At 40.8% G+C, this 13,751-nt stretch overlaps 1 non-coding gene and 1 pseudogene across 1 annotated transcript; both read left to right on the top strand.

Annotated features, from left to right (window-relative positions):
- Nucleotides 1-1,551: 1,551 nt before the first annotated feature.
- On the top strand, nt 1,552-1,655 carry LOC144375523 (U6 spliceosomal RNA). The gene has a single exon (XR_013435592.1). It is a non-coding gene; the product is annotated as a U6 spliceosomal RNA (small nuclear RNA).
- An 8,292-nt stretch (nt 1,656-9,947) lies between these two features.
- Nucleotides 9,948-10,916, top strand: LOC101967937 (aldo-keto reductase family 1 member B1 pseudogene; annotated as a pseudogene).
- The last annotated feature ends 2,835 nt before the right edge of the window (nt 10,917-13,751 follow it).

Genomic DNA, 13,751 nt, shown 5'->3' with positions numbered 1-13,751 from the left:
ATAACCAGAAAGCAGTATGATCCATTTTCTGCAAGGGGTCTCATCATTTTTTGATCTTCTCATTTGCATCCTTTGTGCATATTTCTCTTTAAAAATTATACAACATAAAATAAGAAATCTTGCCATTGATAAACTTCAGATTTGATAAACATGATTTGAGTCAGTGCATGTAATCAATAATAGCACTAACCACATATGTGGCACTGGTATGCAGTGTACCTGTCAAAAATTTTTAAATCCTTGTGTCTAAAATCCCATTTGAGTAGTTTTATTTCATGCAGGTTTACTGTGTCAACCAATACAATATCAGCAAAGCACCTGTTATATAAAATGGCACTTAACTTTTTTCTTTTTATTGATCCTGTACTTCCTCTAGCCTGCCAAAACTACTTCATGGTTTTATGATCTCAATCCATCAAGTTCATTGTTTATAATCTAAGAAAAAAGAAAGTCCTTAAACTCGAGTTTTATTTCCAATCTTCTTATTTCTTCATGGATTTTCTGGTCAGTCATTCCTGACACCTTGGTTTCAATTCTCTTACTTAGGCTACATGAAGTTCACTTGGGTTCATTTTCATTTTTCACTGTGATTGAAGGGGGTACAGCACAAAACAGAATATAATAATAAATAATAAAACAACTTCTTCAAAACTTTCTCAACTGTAAATTGGGGTAATATTCCCAACCTTTTATGGTTCTCATCAGGAAATTACTTTAACAAATCATTCAAGCTGCATAACTTGTAATTCTCTCCCACTATTAAGTGCTCCTGTGTATACCTTAGAATATCTATGTACAGTGATGTCAGACCAACACCAATTGTATCTGTATGTCCACATGTGAAGTTCTCCAGGGTCCTTTCTTATACCAGATTGGACATCATTATCTAACAACATCCTGACATAGAACATGCTCCATGAGTATTATCTACTCTTATTGTCTATAATACCCATTACCTATATTAAAATATGTTAATCTGATAATACTTGTGCCAGGACTAACATTGGATTTGGATTCATCTACTCCTTGCTTCCAGTCTGTACTTTCATTCTTTGAAGCAATGCCCCATGAAAATCATGGCAAGTTAATCACTCTTGTTCTGTGTCCTTGTTATAGACATAACATTGGCAAGAGATCTGAATCATTATATAAGAAATTTGAATTTTGGTATCTCTGCCTGATTCCATTCTCCTGCAAACCTGTCTCCCAGACACATTACTGTCATGAAATGGGGAGGTGTAATTTTCTGTTGGTATTTTCATTTCAGGGTTATATACTATAAAATTTCCTTTACAAAATTGCTTTAAAAGTACCTAAAAATACTCATCTAAGTATTCTGCAAAAAAAATGCCTATTGCCCATGAAAATACACCAGGTTACATTAACCTGAGGTGATAATTCCTCTGTGAAGTACATTTCTCTTATTCAAGTTTTATCTGATGCAAAGTGCTACCTGAAGAAAGAACACTGTCATTTAGTTGGAGAGTTTATTAATATGGCAATGATTTCAAAATGCTCCTGCCAATTGATTCATCACTCAAATAAGAATATGCTTGCTTTGGCAACACATATATTAAATTGGAATATAACAGAGAAGATTAGCATGGCCCCTGCTCAAGGATGACATGCAAATTCATGAAGTGTTCCATATTAAAAAACAAAAGAATATTCCATAATGTCTTGGTTGAGGATAAGAGTCTGATTTACAAAAATGCATGTTGAAATTTGCTATTCATGACTTATTTTTGTGTCTGTATAAGAGCAGACAATATCACCTACATCTTCTCAATCCTGATATGTACCAGCAAAATGAAGCATCAGCCCAAGTAGTAATGTGCTGTCCTTGAAGACTCCTGAAGAAATATAACTTGTGCAGGGATCATTGTTTCCCCTCTGGCTGCAGCGGAAGAGCTGGTGCCCTGGGCTGGAGTCAGGAAGGCAGCATTTCAGACCCACATCCCACCTGCCAGTGTGCGCACAGTGTGCGAATCTCTCCTCCTCTCCCTGCTCACTGCTTAAGGGAAACACAGATTATAACACCATCTCCACAACATGTGCAGCATCAAAGGGAAATTTGAAACTAAGCAAATATTTGGTCACTAGGATTTCAATAAACAAATTCCATGATTAGGTAACTATCGGCATTATGGAGAAAAGCCACAGTCAAGGGCACTGAGGCTGGAATGAGGTGAATCTCTGACCTGTGCCTCATGGAAGGCTCCAGTGTTTAGTGCCTTCAGCTTCTGCCTCATTGCCACTCTTCAAATCCATGAAGATTTCCATCATGATCTCTGAAACTTTTTCTATTGTGGATGATATTAAATAAAACTAAATGGTCCCTGTGTCCAAAATATGGACAGAGAAAGACACTATTTTAACTTCCATGGACACTGCTAAAAGGAATGAAGGTTCAGACAGGCAGAAACAAGTCTGTCCATCCATATTCTATTGGTCAATTTAGGACAGAAAGGATGGGTGGGTTTAATGTCCAATAGACCTGCTCTAGATGCCTCCTGTGCCAAGCAGAGCATGGACCTGGAGTGTAAGAAATAGGAAAAAGAAAACTGTTCTAAAATGCACAGCACATGTATCTGTAAGGGCAAAAGTAAAGTGTCCCATCCAGAAACAGAGAAACGGTCACTTCAGACCACTGAATGCATCTGCTGAGTGGCATGAGGATCAACCTAGTCTGCTAACAGTAACAATAATGTCTAGAAATTTTTGCCCAGAGTTTACTCACATATCTCATAGTCTACACAGAAGAGCACCAAGTATCTATTTATCTTTACTCATTGCAGTTACATCAGTGGGAAATCAGCTCAGATGGCAAGGCTGACTCTAGACCCCCGTGAAACTAGACACTGCCTTACAGACATAGAGATTGGGACTGACAGACTCTAAAATGGATCAATCATATATATATGATTGATATACATATATATTTTTTTAACTTTCCCACTTAACAGTTTTCAGCCTAAGTCCACAGATCTTAACCACTGGTAAATCTCAGGTACATTTTATAACTCTTTCCAGTTTTTTGAGTGGGAATGAAATCAAGACCTAACATTAGGTTCCCTCTGAGATTGAGAGGGCTGTTTTCATCCCTGGAAGAGCATGTGGTGAGCTCAAGGAGGCTATGGAGGGAGGCCAGGAGCATGATCTATGCTGAATGGCCATGAGCCTCTCTTACTGATCTCTCCTGTGACCTGTGGCTGTTCTTCCATTGTGCATGCAGCAGACACACACACACACACACACACACACACACACACACACACACACTGCTCTGCCCTGTGATCCCCAGGAATCCCACAGGAAAAGCACCGAGAGCAAGGCTCCCTTTCTGCACTGACAGGGTAGAGAAATGGCTGGTGGGCTTGCTGATGGGACAGCCTGCCAGGGTTCTCCTGTGGTGGCCTGTGTCCATGGCCAGACAGCCCAGTGCAAATAAGGCTGCATCTTTTCCTATCTAGCAAAGGAGTAAAATTTACATACATAAAACACAATCCTTCCTTTTCTATGTAATAATGATGAAGTGTATATACATAACTAAAGTGAGATGGTGCACATGAAATGATATAGAACAAGTTCCTCAGCACCTGAGCCTGGGAAGCCCTGCACCTCAGTTCATGGTGCTCTGGCTTCTGTCATCCTCATCATCAACTTATCACCTCCCTAGTCCTTTCTCAGAGCTTAGGAAACACTTCTGAAGAACTCATTTTGTACTGTTGTGGGTGAGATTTCTGTGTGAATTAGAACCAGTGTGGGTGGAGAGCACATTTTGAATTTCTGATCTCCCCACCTGAGACAAAAGCTTGAACCCCACAACCCCAAATTTGAAGCTGCACGCAGGTGTCCTCCCATGTGGCTACTCTGTGGTGAGTGTCCCTATGCTGAGGCAACACTACCCAACAGTCCTTCCCACTTCCATGGACCACTCTGTACTTACTGGGTTATGCTGCTTCCCTGCAGGGTCACGACCAAAAAGTGCTGACCCTGAGACCCTACCATGTGTGGAGCCCAGGGAAGGAGCAACTGTGTCCACAGGAACAGATCATGGGCTCAGGAGCTTCCTGATGCAGACTCCTCAGGAGGAGGCACGGCCATGCAGCTCACTGGACAAGAACCATCAACTGAAGGACGACAAGCACATTCTGAGTGCAGACTATATATGACCTTGGAAGATCAATACACAGAGCTCATAATTAGATTAGACTAATTGGTCCATGAAATGCCCATCTCCAAGGACTTTCCATTATCATCAATGGGTAAGGCAAAGAAAATAATTTTGGTCCCCAACACTAATGAGGAGCTCACCTGTGTATTTATTCAATGTACTTCTTTCCCTTCTCAGACTTAAAAATATATCTACTTGTAAGATGTATTATTATTAAAGTATAAGGAGCAAAAATTTGCTGTGGGAACTTTAATAAGTATATACTTCTGTGACATTAACTTAATCACTTTTTAAAATTAAGCATTTAGTCATCAAGATAATAGTGGGTCTACTGATCAATACGATTTTCAAAGGATTACTTTGCAATACTGGAATGATGTGAAACTCTAAAATGCTCTGAGTGACTCCTGTCACTTCGCTTCACTCCAACTTTGCTTTTCCTAGGATCACAGACATCTCTGCCATTGTTCTTCAGTAATTGAGGGTTGTAGATGCTGTTAAGGGAAAGTATGGGGCTCCTGTGTCCATGACACAGACACAAACCAGAGCTGCTCCATCTTGTCTCTGGCTCTGTGGGACGTACCTGAGTAGGAGGAAGGTACAGACAGGAGAGCACCAGTGAAACTCCACTGAGCAAGGCCAGGATCTGTGCACAGAGCAAGGGTCTACTCAGTGTTTAACACATTTTTTTCATCTCCTGTGTCAAAGATAGTATAGGCTGTATGGAATCAAAAATGAAAGGGGGATGGTTATTCCACCCAAATATACAGCATATACTTACATCAGGGGATTATGGAAAGGTAACGTTACAGAAATATGAACACAGTAAGATCATTCACAAGATATTTCAGTTGAAGAGTATGAAGATGAGCCTTTCCATAGTAATAATAACTCTCTACCATTTGTGCCTGTATTTTACACCTTTATCACATCTCAGTCACGTCGGGAGCACAGGTTTTCCGTTTAATCTGGATTCAATGTCATTATATCAACTGGACATCATCTTGTATAACATTACTGAAAACCAGAGAAACTAACTAACTGCCTTTCTCTAACTGCCCTTTGTTCAATAATGAATGAGTCCAGCTAATAGCAGCCAAATTTAATTGTGAATCTCTGGTTCTGATGCACTGGTCTTTTTCACTATTTCCCATCCATCAGAATATTTTTAAACTGAAGCAGATTATAGGCATTTATAAACTATTTCCAAGACCTTGAGTAGTAATGAAACTCAGGCCTGCTTTGCTCCTCATCAGATGGAGAGGGCTGGTTACCAGAATGCAGGGAGACACGGCAGCTGCAAGGGTGTCCTGGAGTAGAGAAACCCAGTGTCTCTGCTGGAAGGTTTGAGCCCACTTGACCCAAGATCTTTGTCTCATCTCAGATGTTCTTCCTGAAATGGTGCACCTGATGCCACCGCCTTCTGTGTCCTGGAATCTACCAGAAATCCCAAGGGAAGTGCCCAGGAAAAGGGTCCCATCTTGGCATGACAGGAAAGTGCAACACAGGAGTGCTTGTGGAAGGGACAACCTGCCAGCACTGGCCTGCACAGGTGCCACGTGCCTCAAATCCACAGTAGTGCATTTCAAATGTGTTTTCAGCTAGTCAATATTAAAAGTTACATAAACACCTGTGGTCCTTTATATTCTCTAAAATGAAATAACTGGCACTTTTACTTGGGGAATACTTTTCACAATAATTCAAACTATCTACAAATAAGGCAAAACTCATAATGTGGCACTCAGGGATCTCTCAAGAAAGGATCATAATGTTTAGATGCTAATCTTATCTTGATCCTCAGCCTCATGACTTTGGAGTGCTGAGGACATAATTTTAAGCACACATTTTCTCCCCTTATGGATGACAGTGTACAGGTAAAAGAGTCAGTGTGGGAGTAAGACAGGACTTTCCATGAGCCTTCTGTTGCGCTCACCACGACCAGGCATATGAACTCACAGTATCATCACTGACAGTCTTCACCTTGTTCTCCCATCTGGGTAGACAAACTGCATGCTCCTCCTGGTGGTGAAGAAATAATGCTAGGCTATGTCCTTCCTCCACCCTTCCTTGCCTTCCACAGCAGTTACTGATTCACACTGGGGCTCTGCTGATTTAGGACTAAGGAGGGCAGTTCCAAAGCCCCCAAATCCCTGGGGCCCAGTGGCCCCCACATAAGCCTCAGGATATCCACCCAGACTCAGCTAGGAGCTTCCTGATACAGACATCCACAGCAGGGAGATACACAGGACTGGAGTCCTCAAGCTGAAGGGCTGGAGGCACAGGCTGGTTTCTGACTATTGTACAACCTTAGCATCTCAGTGCATGGGGTCCAATTTACCAAGTAGTTGAACATGTCAGCAACTCTAAGAGCTTCCTAATACTAAGGATGAAGAACAAGAGTAGAAAATGAACATCACCAAGTGTTTAATCAGTTCATCTCTACTAATGAAGGGGCTCTTCTCTACTATAAATTTTTAATTTATTTTTTTAAAAAACTTTTAGCTTTATATTATTTGGGAATGGTAAAAATGATAATTTTTGTAAGTTAATATTTACCATTATTATTGTGGTAAATTTAACTTACAAAAATTATCATTTTACCATTCCCAAATATATTGATCACCAGCATGTGTTACATAAATATTTTTATGAAATATACATCATCTTTATTCTCTAAAATCCTTCATTATTCTAAAGTGACAGTTTATTAAAAATATAAAGAGTTGCCAAACATTCCTTCCCAACACTGACTACAGGCATTGCACTAAAGACATGTGAGGAATTAAATAGATCATTAATACTGAAAGTTAGATTAAGAGACCTGGATGTTTAGCTTTGCCGCATTTTGAATCATACATTGAAACTGGATTCTGAATGTGCTGAGATTTTATTAACCTGCTATGTAGCCTTCTCAGGGCACCTTTAATGTCCCTGTTCCTCAGGCTGTAGATGAAGGGATTCATCAGGGGGTGACCACAGTGTATATCACTGCAGCCACTGCACCCTTCCTGGGAGAATGTGAGACAGCTGATCCAAGGTACACTCCACTGCCTCTTCCTAAATATAAGCAAACAACTGCCCAGTGAGACCCATAAATGGAGAATTCTTTGTGCTTCTTATCTGATGATGAGCTCCTCAGAATAGAGGAAATTATTTTATAATAGGAGCAAAGGATGTCTATGGTGGGGAAAAGGCCTTATATAGCAGCAAGAAAATACCTGGCAATATTATTAGATAAGATGTGAGAATATGCAAGAATAGAAAGCTGAGAGGGTCACAGAAGAAATTAGCAATTTCTATACCCTTGGAGTAGGCAAAGTGCAATAAAGCCATATTGTGCCACTGGTATTCCAAAAAGCCAAACAAAATGATACCAAAACTAACAGGCCACAGAGATGAGGGTTCAGGGGTGACAAATGGCCACAAATAGATCATAAACCATCCGAGTCAGAAGCACATTATCCATACTTCAAAATGGTAGAAAGAGACATCTGTGTCAAGCAGCTCCCAACAGAGGTAGCTCTCTTATGAGCTAGGATGTCCACAATCATCTTGGGACCATGGTTAGAAAAGACAGATGTCAGCCAAGGACAGGGTAGAGAGGAGGAAGTACATAGGGATGTGGAGGTGGGAGTCAGAGGAGATGGCCAGGATGATGAGCAGGTTCCCAAGCATTGTGACCAGGTACATGGACAGGAACAGCCCAAAGAGGAGGGGCTACGGGTCTCGATCTTCTCAAGGTCCCATGAGATGGAATTCTGAGGCACATGTTAAAATTTGTACTTCCATATTGCTTGAACATCTTTGAAATAGAAAAAAGAAGATGGAAGAAATGAAACAAATAAGCAGGCCTAATTCTTTTTTATGTTGTTAATTCACATAAAAATTTATTCACACCTCTGTTCCATATACCTTCATTAATATTTCACAGTTGTGACAATCTATATCTGCTTAGTACTATTTAATTATTTTTTCTGTATTATCTCCACCTATACACCCCTACATTACAGACATTCAACTGAATATTGGAAGTACAAGGAAATTAGAGAAAACAAATCCATCATCACAGTAAAATAAAGCATATTCTTTTCAGGGAAAAAAAACAGGAGAAGAAATATCTGTCATTCTTTAAAAAAATCCAATGATTCTGGTAAAAGGAAATTAGAAAGGCTTTTAATATGCCTTATTACATTCTAGGATAATGGTACAAACCCCTTTGATATAGAATATTTAGAATATATATATATATATATATATATATATATACACACACACACACACATATATGAATGATATATATGTGTATATATATATATAATCACTGATATATATGTATATACAACACATATGTGGAATATATGGAATATTATATATACATATCCCTCCATACGTATATATGCATGGATGGATATGTATGTATAATATATACCCATAAGACCTAGAACTGCAAAATCTGAAGACTTAATTAAAGTTGATAGCTCATAAACCATAAGTTCTGGCAATAATTTTGGGAAAAGAAAAACTTTTATATTATAGACAGAAATATAAACAAATACTCAGAAAATCAGAATGGAGGTTCCTCAAAAGACTAAAAATTGAACTGATATATGATCCTACTATACCACTCCTTCATATTTATCCAGAATTAGAGACAGCATTCTTTAGAGATGTATGCATTCCCTTGTTTATAGCAGCACAATTCACAGCAGCCAAGTTATGGAACTTGGCTAGGCATCCATCAAAAGGTGAATGGATTAAAAAAAACTATGGCATCATGAGAACACATTTTTACATGCTAGGTTTCATTCTTCTGTGTAAGTGTTCATCCAAGCATTCCTTCTGTTTCTCTTCCTTCATGGATATAAGTGCTATGTCAAATGTTGTTTATCTTTTTCAAAACCATTTCATTTTTACTCATATCATTGGCCTAGGTAGACTTAAAATTATGATAAATGTGGTTTAGTGAACTGTCCATAAATAATATCACCAAATACAAATGTGGCATGAGTGTACACTGTCCCTGTCAATGATTAAAAATAGTAAAATGTTATTTAAAAAAACTTCTGAAATTACTTTTGAATTTTATGCAACTTTATTTGTGTCAACCCCATAAATAGCTGGCGAGTATGGTTGGCAAGGCAATAGTTCTTTCTTTTCTTCTCTTTTTTAAATTTTTGTTTGTTTAGTTCAAGTCTGTTTTGGGTTTTATATGACCTGCCACGGCACTTCATGTCTTTCTAATTTCAAGTCCTTCATTAACAGATGAGGATATTCGCACCAGAGAAGCCCCCAAACCCAGTTTGAGTCCCAGCTTTCTCATTTCTAATAATACATTTCACAACATCGCCTCCTGATACATGGATTGCTGTTCTCTTGCTTCAGCTGCTGATGCCAACTCGGGTTCATTCCTTTGTCAGGTCTTACTATGATTTATTTGGAGGGGAAAATGCACAAAAGAAAAGCTACAACACATTGCTCCTGGCCTGGCATTTTGAGCGCCCTGAAGTGGCCTGATGTTATCAAGGTGCTGTCTTTCTCCACCTCCTTTTTCTCACCACCTGTAGGACTGCTAACAAAACCTTTTAGAGGGAGCCATTTTCTGGGATCATGGATGAGATGTGTATGGGGATTAGAATCAGGGTCAAGAAAAGAAATATTTAGGCAGAACACAAGGCCCATTTAAAGATGTGTGCCGGAGCCGTTGCTGCTTGGTTGAGGGCTGGGGTCTCTAACAGGCTGCAGCAATGGTCAGCCACATCAAGCTCAATAGATGCCCCTCCTGGGACTGGGCACTTGGAAGTCATCTCCAGGCCCGGTGCCTGAGGCTGTGAAGGTAGCGCTTGACCTTGGGTACCGCCATATCGACTGTGCTCAGGTGTACCAGAATGAGAAGGAGGTGAGTGGCCCTTCAGAAGAAGCTCAAGGAGCAGGTGGTGAAGCACCATGAACTCTTCATCACCAGCAAGCTGCGGTGCACGTCCCATGACAAAGCCTGGTGAAAAGAACCTTCCAGAAGACCCTTAATGACCTGCAGCTGGACCACCTGGACCTCTAACGGATTCACTGGCCAACAGGCTTTAAGCATGATGAAGACCATTTCCCATTGGAGGCGCCAGGCAGCGTGGTTCCCAGTGACACTGATTTTGTGGACTCCTGGACGGCCATGGAAGAGCTGGCAGATGGAAAGCTGTTGAAACCAATTGGCATCTTAAACTTTAATAATCTTCAGTTCGAGAGGATCTTAAACAAATCTGGCTTGAAATATAAGCCAGCAGTTAACCAGATTGAGTGCCACATCCACACCTAACGCAGGAAAAGTTGATGCAGTACTGCCATTCCAAAGGCATCGGTGGTGACTGCCTACAGCCCCCTTGGCTCTCCTGACAGGCCCTGGGCCAAGCCTGAGGACCCTTCCCTTCTAGAGGATTCCAGGGTCAAGACGATTGCAGACAAGTACAATAAAAGGACAGGTGCCTATCCAATTCCCCATGCAGAGGAAATTGGTGGTGATCCAAGTCTGTGACACCTGCACGTATTGCGGAGAACTTTCAGGTCTTTGACTTTGAGCTGAGCAGCGAGGACATGACCACCTTACTCAGCTACAACAGGAACTGGAGGATGTGTGCCTTGGTGAGCTGTGCTACCCACAAGGATTACCCCTTCCATGCAGAGTTTTGAAGCTGTGGATGCCTGCTCTTCCACAAGGTTGCACCTGTTCCTGCCTCAATTTTCCAGGCAAGCTAGTCAGCAATGGGCCACATTGTGGGTTGCTAGCTTGACACTGGTTGTGAAGAGCAGCCTCAGTAGATTAGGTGTCTCTTACAACCTTCTTTTGCCTTTCTTCTTCTTCTTCTTTTTTTTTTTTAGAGAGTGAGAGGGGAGAGAGAGAGAGAGAGAGAAATTTTTTAATATTTATTTTTTAGTTCTCAGTGGACACAACATCTTTGTTGATATGTGGTGCTGAGGATCGAACCCGGGCCGCACGCATGCCAGGCGAGCGCGCTACCGCTTGAGCCACATCCCCAGCCCTTGCCTTTCTTCTTGCTCATCTGGGAAAGTACAACCTGAAAATATTTTCTGACGAAAAAGAAGCAAAAGCTACAAATTTAAAATAGTGCCACTAATCATTGCATTCTGGCTGCTTGGAACTGTAATCCTTTCAGCCAGACTTCTCTGCCTCAAATAAAAAGTCTTTTTGTGAACTTGAAAACTAAAGAAAGTAAAAGAAAAGAAACATTTAAAATGTTAAGTACGTGCAGATTTTTATACCCCAAGTATAACCAATAACCTAAATTTCACATTCCTCTGAGTTTAATGTCACATATTGATAACCTCCCATCTGGCTTCCCAGAGTGTCACGCTTGTCTTCATGTTGAGGGAATAATGCCTTTAATAGTCCCACCTCCATCCATCACCTCCATCACTCCTATGGGGTTAATCTGTGACTCACTCTCCTGGGTCACAAGGAAGAAAACACAAGACTGATGTGAATCCCTTGTTGGGTTCCCCATGAAGGCCGATGCACAGTCCCCAGTGGGGACACAGCTGTGGAGCCCACTGGCCTGGAGCCATCAATCTGAAGGGCTACAGGCAAAGGCTGATGTTAGCTATTACATGAATGGAGACTCAATGCATAGAGCTCCTAATTTGCCATTACTCCATAATATACCACCCTCAAAGGATTCATAACATAAGTGAAAGCAGAAGGTGAGAAAATGAATGTCTAAGAAATGACTTAGGGTGTTTTTCTACTCGGGAGTGAAGGTTCAGAATCCCTCCACAGAATCCATAAGAGAAGCCTGTGGCATTGTATTCAGATCCACCCTGAGACTAGGGCCTGAATGCCTTGAGGAGGGTGACAGAAGAAATCGCCAATTTCCACCTCTAGGAAGCAGACAAGTTGCAAGGCCAGCAAATGGTGCAGCTGAGTCCTAGAGTCTAGCAAAGATGATGCCCAACTAAGAGACCACAGAAGTGGGGTCCATGATACCCGTTAGTACATGGAGTGGCCTGTGGCCCCTCTCCAGTATTATGAGCAGGTTCACACCCCATGACCGGGTATATAAGAGAAACGGTCCTAAGAGGACCAGCTGCCCTTTCTGGATCACCTGAGAGTCCTGTGAGATGGAATTCTAAATTCCATGTTAGATTGGGACCTTAGGAGGAGACACAGCCGTGGAGCCCCCTGGCCTGGGGCCATCAAGCTGAAGGGCTACTGGCAAAAGCAGGTTAGATTTTGTGCTTCTATGTTGATAGAACAGCTTTGAGTAGAAAAGAGGGTGGGATAAAGGAAAAACCAAGCAAGCTTCCAGAACTCTGTATATGTGTTTACTCCAAGCACTCACAGCTGAGTGTCTAGAGTTGAGACCCAAACACCTTCAACCATATCCCACAGTTGTGACAAACTTAATCTTCTTGGAAATCTTCCATTATTGGTTTCTATATTATTCAACTCTTTCTGTACAGAATTCTTTTTAAGGACTGATAATAGAGTCCAGGGTTTCCTACATAGTAGGCAAGCAACCTCCTACTGAAGTACATCCCCAGCCCTCCCCACCACCTTTTTATTTTTATTTTTTGAAACAGTGTCTCAATAATTTTCAGAGTCTGGCCTTGAACTTGTGATCCTCCTGCCTCAGCCTCCTTACCAGTTTGGATTGCAGTCATGTGCCACTCTGCCCAACCTACTTTAGGGACACTAAACAGAGGAGCATGAGGAGACCCACAACACTAGATGTCACAGGCTCATGATCACAGCAATGTGCAGCCTACGGGGGGGGGGAAATCACAACATAAAAAACAGCATTCTACCTTTCAGAAAGAGAACACAGTATAATTAAAGAAAAGTAATAAGTAGTTTAATGTATTATATTCTAATATAATTATTTAGATTCGTTCAATGAAGGATATATATTAACATTGCATAGGAGCCAGCACTGCATAATCTGAAGACATTATAGATGAACACTCATTATCATAACTCATTGTTCAGTGCCACTTTTCTTCCAGGAGTTCCAAAACTCTGAGGTTATTGATTTCCCTCTCTGTAAGGGTGGAAGTAGTCAGCCAAATGCTGTTTGTCTTTCAGCAATCAATCATGCACATCCACAAGAATGGGGTCCTAATCAGAATAAGATATATTCCATTCTTGTATAATTATATCAAAATGAATCCTACTGTCATGCATAACTAAGAAGAACTAATAAAAACAAACATAAATAAATATATAAAATCGTTCAAAATTCTGCTCCTTTCCTTACCTTAGGTGGATTTCAAATGTTGGGAAAAATGGTTTATTTAACTGGACATAACCAATGGCATCACAGCCCAGATGTGTGGCATTACTGTAAACTGTGCCAGTCAATGATTAAATAATAATGAAATTATTTCTAGAAATGTTATGCAGCTCCATTGGTACAAATGCAATAATTACCTGGTGAGGAAAAGAGCTCTTTGCATTTTTTGCTGTGTCCTGCCAGTGGGCCTCCGTGCTTCCATGTTCACAAACCCTCTCATTTACAGTTGAGAGGTTTAGCACCATGAATGCCCTCAGAGACCAGGTTTAAGTCCCACC

This window comes from Ictidomys tridecemlineatus, chromosome 2, assembly GCF_052094955.1.
Source record: "Ictidomys tridecemlineatus isolate mIctTri1 chromosome 2, mIctTri1.hap1, whole genome shotgun sequence".
NCBI lineage: Eukaryota > Metazoa > Chordata > Mammalia > Rodentia > Sciuridae > Ictidomys > Ictidomys tridecemlineatus.
Note: the sequence above shows the minus strand (reverse complement) of the source record. Positions and strands in the feature narration are given on the sequence as shown.